Source organism: Bos indicus, chromosome 16, assembly GCF_029378745.1.
Source record: "Bos indicus isolate NIAB-ARS_2022 breed Sahiwal x Tharparkar chromosome 16, NIAB-ARS_B.indTharparkar_mat_pri_1.0, whole genome shotgun sequence".
Taxonomy (NCBI): Eukaryota; Metazoa; Chordata; class Mammalia; order Artiodactyla; family Bovidae; genus Bos; species Bos indicus.
Genome location: NC_091775.1, coordinates 24,284,857 through 24,297,273, shown reverse-complemented (window position 1 = coordinate 24,297,273; position 12,417 = coordinate 24,284,857).

The following is a 12,417-nucleotide window of genomic DNA, read 5'->3' as shown; positions in this document are numbered from 1 at the left end:
AACACAGGGTCAGTCTGGTGAATTTCACTGATGCCAGGTTCCCCAGTGGAAAAGGCAGAGAGTGCAGGGTAACTATGGCCAGGAAGAGAGTATGTTCTTGATTGGAGCTGGGCTGATGCATGAGGGGTTGTATCTCCATCAGAAGAGAAAAGAGTGGGAGATGAAGGTGACCTCTCTAGGTCCATTCCAGGTCTGAGTCTACATGTGGGTAGCCTCAGAATCGATTTGTTCACTACACGTATCATCATAAAACGAAGATCTTGACCTGCAAGATACAACTGAGGTTCAGAATGGGAAATGCCTACAGCAGCATTCTTGTGGTAAAATATTTCCAGATTTTACAACTTTGAACCCAGTATCCTGTAAAGAATAATACAAATGGCTCCAGACTATTTACCCAAGTGATTACAACGGCATTTGGTAAAGATAGGGCCATTATATTCTTCACAAATGATTAAACCTCTGTGACTAACACAAGGATAGTTGCATTTTAAGGAAAAAGATTGATTTGCTAAGCATTTTGAAAATAGCCATAATAATTTCAGTTATTATAATAACTGAAAATGAAATTTCATGAATTTTGGTGCACGGGCTTCTTAAGAGGTCCACAGGCGAGCTTTCTTGGGGTCCTTGCCAAGTTTTGTACATATGTTCATGTATAAACTTTCTGCAGAGAGAATCTGTAGCTTTTATCAGTCAGGTCCTCAAAGGATCTGTGATTTTTAAAAAGCCAAACAAAACTTAGGACCTTATGAACTGAGTCAGAGAACATGGCTGAGTTATAGACAGTCAGTAGTAAACTTAGAAAACACTTTTAAAAAGAAATTATTTCCTTGCATATGAACTGCTGAGAGAAACATTTGGTGCATTGTTAAAAAAAAGAAGAAATTATTGAACTAGGTCTTAAGCTAAGACCGATTTCTGCTGGGTCTGCTTATATGGATATGTTAAATTAATTTGTAGCAAATTATGATAGTAAGAAGTTCTATTACCCAGGACTCCACTAGTTGTGAAATCTTCAGAGAATTGCATTAGTCATGACTCTCAATTTAACTGTATAATCTAGTAATCGGGCTTCAGCTTCAATATATTTTGAAACTTCTTTGAATAAGATACAAAGTTCAAACTAATATAATTTTGAGGAAGCCAAAGAAAGAGTAAAGGTGAAAGTAACTTTGGTGGAATCTTTGACCAGACAGTCTTCTTTCCTCCATTTGGTCAGTTTACAGTATAACTAAGTTTTTTCCCCTAGTGATTCAGTATTTGTAATTGTTTTCTCAGTAAACATATACTTAATGAATCCCAGACTCATAGACTTAGAGAAAGAACTTAGGGTTGCAAGGGGGAAAAGATGGGGAGAAAGTTAGGGAGAGAAGTTAGGGAAAAGTTAGGGAGTTTGAGATGGACATGTACACACTTCTGAATTTAAAATGGATAACCAACAAGGGCCTACTGTACAGCATAAGGAACTCTGCTGAATGTTACATGGCAGGTTGGATGGGAGTGGGGTTTAGGGGAGAATGGGTACATGTATATGTATGATTGAGTCGCTCGGCTGTGCACCTGAAACTATTACAACATTGTTAGTCAGTTATACCCCAATGCAAAATAAAAGGTTTTTTAAAAGAAGGAGGCACAGGCAGAAAGAGATTTTACATGTAGAAGAGGAGGAGGTACTGTGACTACAGAGGCACAGACTGGAGGGAGGCACCTGCAGCCAAGGGATGCTGGCCGGCTCCGGAAGCTGGAAAGAGGCAAGGCTCAGATTCTCCCCTGGAGCCTCCAGCAGGGGCTGGCTTCTGACACCTCACTTTTGGCCCAGTGATACTGATTTTAGACTTCTGGACTCCAGAACTATTAAAGAATACATGTCTATTGTTTTAAGAAAAAAATATATGTTTAATGAATCCCTGAAGGCTTAGTGGTAAACAATCCACCTGCCATGCAGGAGACTTGCAGGGGACATGGGTTTGATCCCTGGGTTGGGAAGATTCCCTGGAGAAGGAGATGGCAATCCACTCCAGTATTCTTGCCTGGAAAATCCCATGGACAGAGGAGACTGGAGGGCTACAGTCCATGGGGTCACAAAGAGTTGGACATGACTTAGCAACTCAACAACAACACAACAACATTCTGCCAATGGCACCATGTATAGAATTTAAAAGTTGTCTGATCAGGTATCTGACTGCAGAATCAGGAGGCAAAGAGGGTAGTGGAAAGAGCTCAGGGGATCCTCTTTGGAGGGCTTGAATCCCACCTCTGAGACCTTGTCCTTGGAAGACACTGGGGAAATCCCTTCAATTTAGCCTTATATCTCCCATGAACAAATGGTGATTTGGTTTCTTACTGCCTTCACTTGCTGAAAATATTTTATCTCATCTTTGACTTATCCATTTGGCAAATGATCTGAGTCTACTGCATCTGCATGTTCTAGCATGGGGATGTCTTGTCAAATGAGTGGTACAGATGTTATTTTTTAGAGGCAGAGGGGACAGCCTGGGCAATATCAATGGATGAAAACTTCATAGAGGGGTGACTTCAGCCAGTTGATGAACACAGGGCAACTGGAACACAAAACTACGATAAGATGGGTAATTTCATTTTCTAAAGTTGTTTATTATTATTATTTTTTAAACTATATGTCAAGTGAACCCTCCAATGCTAATGCAAAGGTGGCCATTACCACAGCTCAAGTTAAATGATTATGTATTCTAAATTGATTTTAATAGATCAGCAAGGGCTTTTTCTTTCTTCTTAAGATATTAGTATAATGAAATTAGTTCTATTTAGAGAATTATACAGGCAAGAAACCAAGCTGAACTGAATGATACATGCAAGAGACTGAATAATTATAGGATTATAATTATTATTGGTAGTCCCAATAATAATTATACTATTATCATCAGTGGTAGTCCCACAAAATCGTCTTTGTGGGACTACGATTGATGATAATAGTAAATCTGAACAGAACCTTATAGTTTGCAAAGTACGCTTGGATGAAGTATAAAATATTGACATATGGCATCATGCATGCAACAAGGCAAAGCATGACCTACACTACAGTGTCAGGAGTTATTATTCACCTTTTGTATATGAGGGGAAAGTTACAGAGAAATTCAATGACGTGCCTTCATGTCATTGATGAGTTAGACTCTTTCCTCAGCTTCCACGATGCTGCCCTAATCTTTCTCATCACCTGTCCTCCATCTCTTTTCCTGGCATCTCTTTTTCTAGGGCTTCTCTACCCTCTGTCTTCTTTCCATCCTTGTTTTCACTTGATTATGTCATGGTTTCCACCCCATGAATGGCTCCAAATCTTATCTCCACACTTCATTATTTTCCTAAGTACTGGAGCTCTATTGAACATTCCCAGACAGAGGTCTTATCAGCTTCTTAAACTCAACATGTTAAAAACAAACCTCATTGTCCATTCATGCCAAACCATCTCTTCATCTTGACCTCCTTAACTTTGTCAGTAACATCACCAACCTCCAGCCCACCAAGGCACTCTAATAATAAAAGCTCTCATGTAATGGGGACTTGGGTACTATATTTATGTTGTTTCCAGAAACTTAGCACAATCTGCAGAGCAGGGCTCTTTAGTTCATTCCTCCTTGTTTTCCATATCCCTGGCTGATGATTAATACCAGAGAGACCTGGCTCCCTATGACAGCTTCTCAACAAATTAGTTGTGGTCCCCTTGGGCATGGTTTCCTAGAGTGTAAAATGTGAATGTGAAGTGAAGTGAAGTGAAAGTTGCTCAGTCGTATCTGACTCTTTGCCATCCCTTGGAATTCTCCAGGCCAGAATACTGGAGTGAGTAGCCTTTCCTTTCTCCAGGGGATCTTCCCAACCCTTGGATCAAACCAGGGTCTCCTGCATTGCAGGTAGATTCTTTATTAGCTGAGCCATGAGGGAAGCCCAAGAATACTGGAGTGGGTAGCCTTTCCCTTCTCCAGCGGATCCTCCCAGCCCAGGAATCAAACCAGGGTCTCCTGTATTGCAGGTGGATTCTTTACCAACTGAGCTATCAGGGAGGCCAAAATGGGAATAAGAGTATCCATTTTTTCAGGAGGAAAAATATCTTGAAGTAGGAAAGAGAAGAAGATGAAAGATAGGTGAATTAGTAGCTGGGGAAACATAAGTTGAGAGACACCCTCTGTAGTGGTCTCTGTTTCATTCAGAAGTTGGGGGACTTCCATCCAGAAGGCGTAGCCATGAGCTGAGGCTGAAGGAGTGCTAGAAATTTGCACAGCTGCTCTGAAGTAGAGAAGAATTAGGGAGGACCAGAGGGGAAGGCTTAATTTATCTGAAAGAGCAAGATTGGTGTAGATAGGGAATAAAAGATAAATATCTAAGAGTGGGCAATTGAAGTTTCAGATTTCAGAGATGGAATGGATCCTGGTGAACAGGGTGGATTATAAGAGTGAGTGGCTGCTATCCAATGCAGCTGAAGGTTATTGGAATAAATCATGAATTGAAACACGGGCATCCGGCTGGGTAATCCACTGCACAGTAGAATTTGCTAGGATGATGGCAAGATTAGAAGGTGGTGAACAAGTGTCAACTTTTTTCCCCCCCATGTCTATTCTCTATGTCTGTTTCTCCATTAAGTGAGTGAAGTTGCTCAGTCGTGTCCCACTCTTTAGGACCCCATGGACTATAGCCTACCAGGCTCTTCCATCCATGGGATTTTACAGACAAGGGCACTGGAGTGGGTTGCCATTTCCTACTCCAGGGTACCTTCCTGACCCAGGGATGGAACCCAGGTCTCCCGGGTTGCAAGGCAGACGCTTTACCGTCTGAGCCACTAGGGAAGGCCCATTATTGCCCTGTAAATAAATTCTTCAGTACCCTTTTTCTAGATTCTATATATATGCATTAGCATACAATATATATCTTTCTATTTTTTACTTACTTCACTCTGTATAATAGGGTCTAGGTTCATCCACCTCGCTAGAACTGACTCAAGAAAGCATTCCTTTCTATGACTGAGTAATATTCCATTGTGTATATGTACCACAACTTCTTTATCCACTCATCTGTCGATGGACATCTAGGTTGCTTCCATGTTCTAGCTATTCTGAATAGTGCTGCAATTAACAATGGGATACATGTGTCTCTTTCAATTTTGGTTTCCACAGGGTATATGCCTAGGAGTGGGATTTCTGGGTCATATGGTGGTTTTATTCCTAGTTTTTTAAGGAGTCTCTGTACCATATTCCATAGTAGCTGTATCCATTTACATTCCCACCAACAGTGCAAGAGTGTTTCCTTTTCTCCACACCCTCTCCAGCATTTATTGTTTGTAGACTTTTTGATGATGGCCATTCTGACCAGTGTGAGGTGATATCTCATTGTAGTTTTGATTTGCATTTCTCTAATAATGAGCGATGTTGAGCATCTTTTCATGTGTTTGTTAGCCATCTGTATGTCTTCTTTGGAGAAGTGTCTGTTTAGGTCTTTTCCCCACTTTTTGATTAGGTTGTTTATTTTTCTAGTATTGAGTTGTATGAGCTGCTTGTATATTTTGGAAATTAATCCTTTGTCAGTTGCTTCTTTCGCTATTATTTTCTCCAATTCTGGGAGTTGTCTTTTCACCTTGCTTATAGTTTCCTTTGCTGTGCAAAAGCTTTTAAGTTTAATCAGGTTCTACTTGCTTACTTTTGTTTTTATTTCCATTATTCTAGGAGGTGGGTCATAGAGGATCTTGCTTTGATTTATGTCATTGAGTGTTCTGCCTATGTTTTCCTCTAAGAATTTTATAGTTTCTGGTCTTACATTTAGGTCTCTAATCCATTTTGATTTTATCTTTGTGTATGGCATTAGGAAGTGTTCTGATTTCATTCTTTTACATGTAGTTGTCCAGTTTCCCCAGCACCATTTATTGAAGAGGCTGTCTTTGCCCCATTATATAGTCTTGCCTCCTTTGTCAAAAATAAGGTACCCATAGGTGCATGGGTTTATTTCTGGCTTTCTATCTTGTTCCATTGGTCTATATTTCTGTTTTTGTGCCAGTACCATACTGTCTTGATGACTGTAGCTCTGTAGTAGAATCTAAAGGCAGGTAGGTTGATTCCTCCAGCTCCATTCTTCTTTCTCAAGACTTCTTTGGCTATTTGGGGTCTTTTGTGTTTCCATATGAATTGTGAAAATTTTTGTTCTAGTTCTGTGAAAAATGCCATTGGTAATTTGATAGGGATTGCATTGAATCTGTAGATTGCATTTGGTAGTATAGTCATTTTAACAATATTGATTCTTCCTACCCAGGAACATGGAATATCTCTCCATCTGTTTATGTCATCTTTGATATCTTTTCATTAGTGTCTTATAATTTTCAGTGTACTGTTCTTCTGTCTCCTTCAGTTCAGTTCAGTCGCTCAGTCGTGTCCAATTCTTTGCGACCCCATGAATCGCAGCACGCCAGGCCTCCCTGTCCATCACCTACTCCTGGAGTTTACTCAAACTCATGTCCATCGAGTCAGTGATGCCATCCAGCCATCTCATCCTTTGTCGTCCCCTTCTCCTCCTGCCCCCAATCCCTCCCAGCATCAGGGTCTTTTCCAGTAAGTCAACTCTTCTCATGAGGTGGCCAAAGTATTGGAGTTTAAGCTTCAGCATCAGTCCTTCCAATGAACACCCAGGACTGATCTCCTTTAGAATGGACTGGTTAGGTAAATTTATTTCTAGAATTTAATTCTTTTTGTTGCAATGGTGAATGGGATTGATTCCTTAATTTCTCTTTCTGATTTTTCATTGCTAGTAAATAGAAATGTAAGTGATTTCTGTGTATTTATTTTGTATCCTGCAACTTTGCTAAATTCACTGATTAGCTCTAGGAATTTTCTGATACTATTTTAGGGTTTTCTATGTACAGTATCATGTCATCTGCAAACAGTGAGAGCTTTACTTCTCTAGGATGATGGCAAGATTAGAAGGTGGTGAACAGATGTCAAATTTTTATAAAATAATGTCAAGGAAGGGGAGAGACCGAGGGTTGGGTACTTGATAGGCAAGGGGACAAGTAAGAGGTGGTGACACCCGATAGCATCAGAGTGCTCCACAGTCTGTCATATCTCTGGTCTCTCAGATGTTCATGTCTGCTTTTTGTTCATCCTGTACAGTTTCCAAAATTATCTTTACAAAGAACAGAGTTGATTGTGCCATTTCCAGCCTCAGAATCCCTCAAAGTGTTCATGTCATAAAAAAGAATCTGAAAAAGAATGGATATATGTGTATGTATAACTGAATCACTTTGCTGTACACCTGAAACTAACGTGATATTGTAAGTCAACTCTACTACAATATAAAATAAAAATAAAGAAATGTTCCCACAGCCTACAGGAAAAGTCTTAGCTTCTAATTTAAAGGTCAAGTGAACTATTTTCATCTTTTTTTCCAGCCCTATTTCTTTTGTTTAATCACAGCCCTCTTTTCACCTCCTGTGTCAGTCATACTGAATTATCTGTGCTTCCTTTATCCCGAACTTCTCTTTCCTACCTCTGTGCGCTTATCTGCTCACCTTGTCTCTGTTACTGGAATGACTGGGCTTCCTTTCACCCAGAAGCTGCACGAAGCTGATAGTGACCCCCTGCCCTGAAGTGTTGTTTCTCTCTGAACTCCTGTAGTGCATTATTTGAATCTCACTTCTGGCATTAATGATATAGGCTTTATTTTACAATTTTCTTTTTGTGCATTGGATTTCAATTTTGCACAATTCTTGAGTGCAAGGATGTTGTGTTGGCATCTAGCACATAACTTACAAGTGTACTGGTACATATATATATATTTATATTGTATGTAAGTATATTTATTATTTTTTAAAATTTTATCATTGGAGTATAATCGGTTTACAATGTTGTATTAGTTTCTTCTGTACAATGAAGTGAATCGGCTACATGTGTACATATATCCTCTCCTTATTGAGCTCCCTCGCTCCCTCACCCCCATCCTACCCTTCTAGGTCATCACAGAGCACTGAGCTGAGTTCCCTATGTTAAACAGCAGCTCCCCACTAGCTAGCTATTTCACACATGGTAGTGTATATATGACAATACTGTTCATTATCATTCATTGATTCGTCCCACCCTCCTCTTCTCTCACATGTAAGTGTATTTTAAAAATGACATTTTTCATAAAGTGATAATATATGCACTACAGAAAAACCTGAAACCACAGAAAATCACCCCCCACACACACACAAATAAAAAGAAAATAAAAATCCCTAGGAATTATAGCCATAAGGGATAAGATTGCTAAAATATTAGTACATAAGCTTCTAACTGAAGCCTTAAATTATAGTACAGTCTGTTCATGTTTATAGCACCGCTGTCCCTGACTACACACTGGAATCACTTGGGGGACATTTTATGTCTGGGTTTCATTCTTAAAGTTTCTGATTAATTGGTCTTAGTTATGACCTGGGTATTGGTCTTTGAATAAGTACAACAATAATATCTAACATGTATCATTATTGTTTCAAGCATTTTGCAAGACTGAGTCATTGAATTTTCCAAATGATTGCATGAACTTGATATCCTTGTTACCTATTTCTTTTTCCTCTACTTTAAGTTGAGAAAAGTAAAAACCAGGGAGGTAAGTAATTTGCCCCCAAGCAAGTGTTCACTGGGAGAGCCAAGGGAAAAACCCAGGCATTCAGACACCCTAGCCTACTCATGAATATACAGCCTGAATGACTCACATAACATATACTGACAAATTATACATATATAAAATCAAAACAATGTCATTCTTAAAATTGATGCATTTTCTACTTGCTTTCAAAGTATTTAGATTGCCTTAATTTCTCCTTTTTTGTCATTTTTTATTGTGAGTTGATATTTAGCATGGAAAAAGTCAGCAAAATGATGTGTGTTTTTTGAAATATATTTTATTAGATATTTAAATTTGTCTTGAACTTTGGTTTTATAATCTCATGAAAGGGAGTTTTGTATTTGTTTCTGAGAAAAATTTCTATGACTTTTATGTTTGAGGTTAAGGGTTTTGCTTTGATATCCAGACACTGGAGCTCTCTTTGTACAGTGTTCCTGGAAACTCCCAACTTTCTCTCTTGTAAATTTGGTTTTACTAAAGTATTAATTCCAGAAGGCTCTTGGGATATCCAATATGCAGGTCAAGTTCCATGCTTTTGAGATTAGTACCCAAAGATGAAACACACCAATTCAAGAATCTAATCTGACCACTGAAGCAGATTATAAAGTAAGCATCCATTTTCTTCTTTTAAGAACATTTCCCAAAGTAGAAATCAATATTTTTCAGGCTCAGTACATTTGCAACAACTGGCTTATGATCTCCATCAATGATCCAATTATAATTTGTGAAAAATAGGTTTTCCCAAGATTGTTTATAATGCTCTTATATTTGGTAAAAAAACATATAGAGAAAAATAGGAAAGTGAAAAAGAACTGAAACTTTTCAGAGTCGAAATTCATGTCAACCACCCAGATCTTATCACTGTTGAACTCATTGGAAGGAATCTTTCTAATTAAGAGTATAGCAGAGGGGACTTCCCTGGTAGTCCAATGGTTAAGAAGCTGCCTGCAAATGCAAGGGACACGGATTAGATTCCTGGTCCAGGAAAAATCTCACATGCTGCAGGGCAACTAAACCCTTTAGAGGCAACTACTGTAGCCCGCATGCCCTAGAGCCCATGAAAGCCTTCACACAGTAAGAAAAACCCAGCACGGCCAAAAATTAAAAAAACAAAAAAACATAGCCAAGTATCCATTCTCCTTTTTCTCTTCATTAGTGGAACCCTGAATATTAGCTGGGCACATATATACTCAGAATACATTCCCAGTATCCCTTTCAGATCAACATAGCCTTGTGATAAGTTTTAGAAAATGGAATCTATGGAGAAGTAGTCGGTACAAAATTTGTCCCCCTTCTTTCTCTGTGGCTAGAAAGCAGATGTGAAGGTTGAAGGGACACGAGGAGTGGGTAAACAAATGTGATCACTTTACAAGCAACAGCTGCAGTCGTCCTAATCGTATGTCTAGGAGTATCTTTTCCCATTTGGTGCTTACCTTTTCACCCTCTTAATCATTCATGTCTTTTGATTAATGGGAGTTCTAAATTTTAATGCCATTCAGTTGATCAGTTATTTCCCTTTTGTAGAGTTGGTGTTCTTGGTGTGCTGTTCAAGTAGCTTTCTACCTTAAGAGCACAAAAACTCTCCTATGGTATTTTCAAAAAACTTTGACAGATCACATTTAGATATACAGTTCTCCTGGAATTTATATATCCATATAATGAGTGTGAGGTTTGAGCTAAATTTTATTTTTTTCTATATGCCTAATTAATTGACTCTGTACCATCTATTGAAAAGATACCCCACTGCTCTGCAATGTCCCCTTCACAATGAATCAAGTATGCATACATATGTAGGTCTGTTTCACGACCCTGTCCTATTATACTGGTCATTTTTCAATCCTTGGATTGGAACCACACTGTTTTAATTGCTATAACCTCATAATGAGTCTTTATAGCAGGTATAGAATTCCTGGTCAGCAGTCATGTTCTTTTGGAAGGTAAATATAGTATTTTTTGTCTTCTGGCTATTGTTGTTTCTATAGAAATATCAGATGTTGTCCCACCTTTTTTTTTTCCTTTCCCTTTTATATTAAAATATTTCTCTTGACTTAGTCTCATCATCGTTGGTTTACATAAGCTTTACTGTAATGTACCTAGTGTGGATTTCTTTGTTTCTGCTTAGAGTTCATATCATTTGTAGTTTTCCACTAGCCATTATCTTGTCAAGTATTGCTTCTGTTCTATTCTTCCTCTCCTTTTCTATTACGAGTATTAATATATTGAACTTTCTCATTGCATCCAATGTACCTCTTGTTTTATTGTGGAATTTCCATTTTTTTATCTTTCTGTGCTCTATTCTGAATATTCTGATTTACGTGCTAGTCTACTGCTTCTATCTTTTTTTAAGATATATTTAAACAGCTGTTTTATCCATCTACTTCAATTAATTTACCTTCTAATTCTTGAATATCCATTTATTTATGTACATACATATTTTTCTTATTTTCTGCTAAAATTTTTAATGTCTTTTATTTCTTGGAATGTTGTTAGCATATTTATTTTAAAGTCTGTGTCTGGAAACCTAGTAATTGGAGTCCCTGTTGATCTATTTATGTTGTCTGAATTCTTCCTGCTGGTTTTTGTTCGTATCATAGTGTCTCCTTGTTTGTCTGCTTATTTTTGATTATGTGCTGTCTATTGCATGGCAAAATTATTTGTGTAAATAATTTGAAGCTAGGTTAATCTTATCTTCCTACAGAGAAGATATCCTTTTGCCTCTTCTAGTTATCTAGGGGGCAATGCTAGATCACCTCAGTCCAATTTACGGATTAAAAGGATTTGAAGTTGAATTGCTATCCTGTAAGTATATATTTACTTCTGGCAAATCATTATTTGAGTCCTAGAAGGAGAAGAGTTGGAGAAAGGGGTAGAAAACTTACTTAGAGAAAAATTGGCTGAGAAATTCCTAAATCTGGGGAGAGGTTTGGACATTCAAATTCATGAAGCTAAAAAGTCACTCCAAAATTTCAATCCAAAATCAGCTTCTCCAAGACACATAATTATAAAACTCTCTCCAATCAAAAACAGAATTTCAAAAGCAGCAAGAGAAAAAAATTTTTTTTTCTCATACAAAGGAATTTCCCATAAGGTTATCGGTGGATTTCTCAACAGAGACCTTTCAAGTCAGGAAAGAATAGGATGATAAATTCAAACTACTGGAAAACAAAAAGAAGAAAAAACAATGCCTACCAAGAACACTCTACCCAGCAAACATGTCCTTCAAAAGTGAAGATGAGATAAAGACTTTCCTAATAGCAAAAGCTGAGAGAATTCTTCACCATTAAGCCTGCCTTATGAAAAAAATGCAGGAAGAAAAGCTCTTCAAGCTGAAATGAAATACTATTAAAAGTAACATGAAAATATCTACACATTAGTAAAGGTCAGCATATTGTGAGATGCAGTAACTACTCGTTGTTCAGTTGCTAAGTAGTGTCCGACTCTGCAACACCATGAACTGCAGCATGGCAGGCTTCCCTGCCCTTCACCATCTCCCAGAGTTTGCTCAGATTAATGTTCATTGAGTTGGTGATGCCATCCAACCATCTTGTCCTCTGCCACCCTCTTCTTCTTTTGCCTGCAATCTTTCCCAGAATCAGAGTCTTTACCAATGAATCGGCTCCTCACATGAGGTGGCCAAAGTATTGGCGCTTCAGCTTCAGCATCAGCCCTTCCAATGAATACATTGTAACTACTTAACTCTAGTATAAAGATTAAAGGACAAAAGTATTGAGAATAGCTATAGATATAATAATTTGTTAATGGATACACAATATAAAAAGATATAAATGGTGACATTAAAAACTT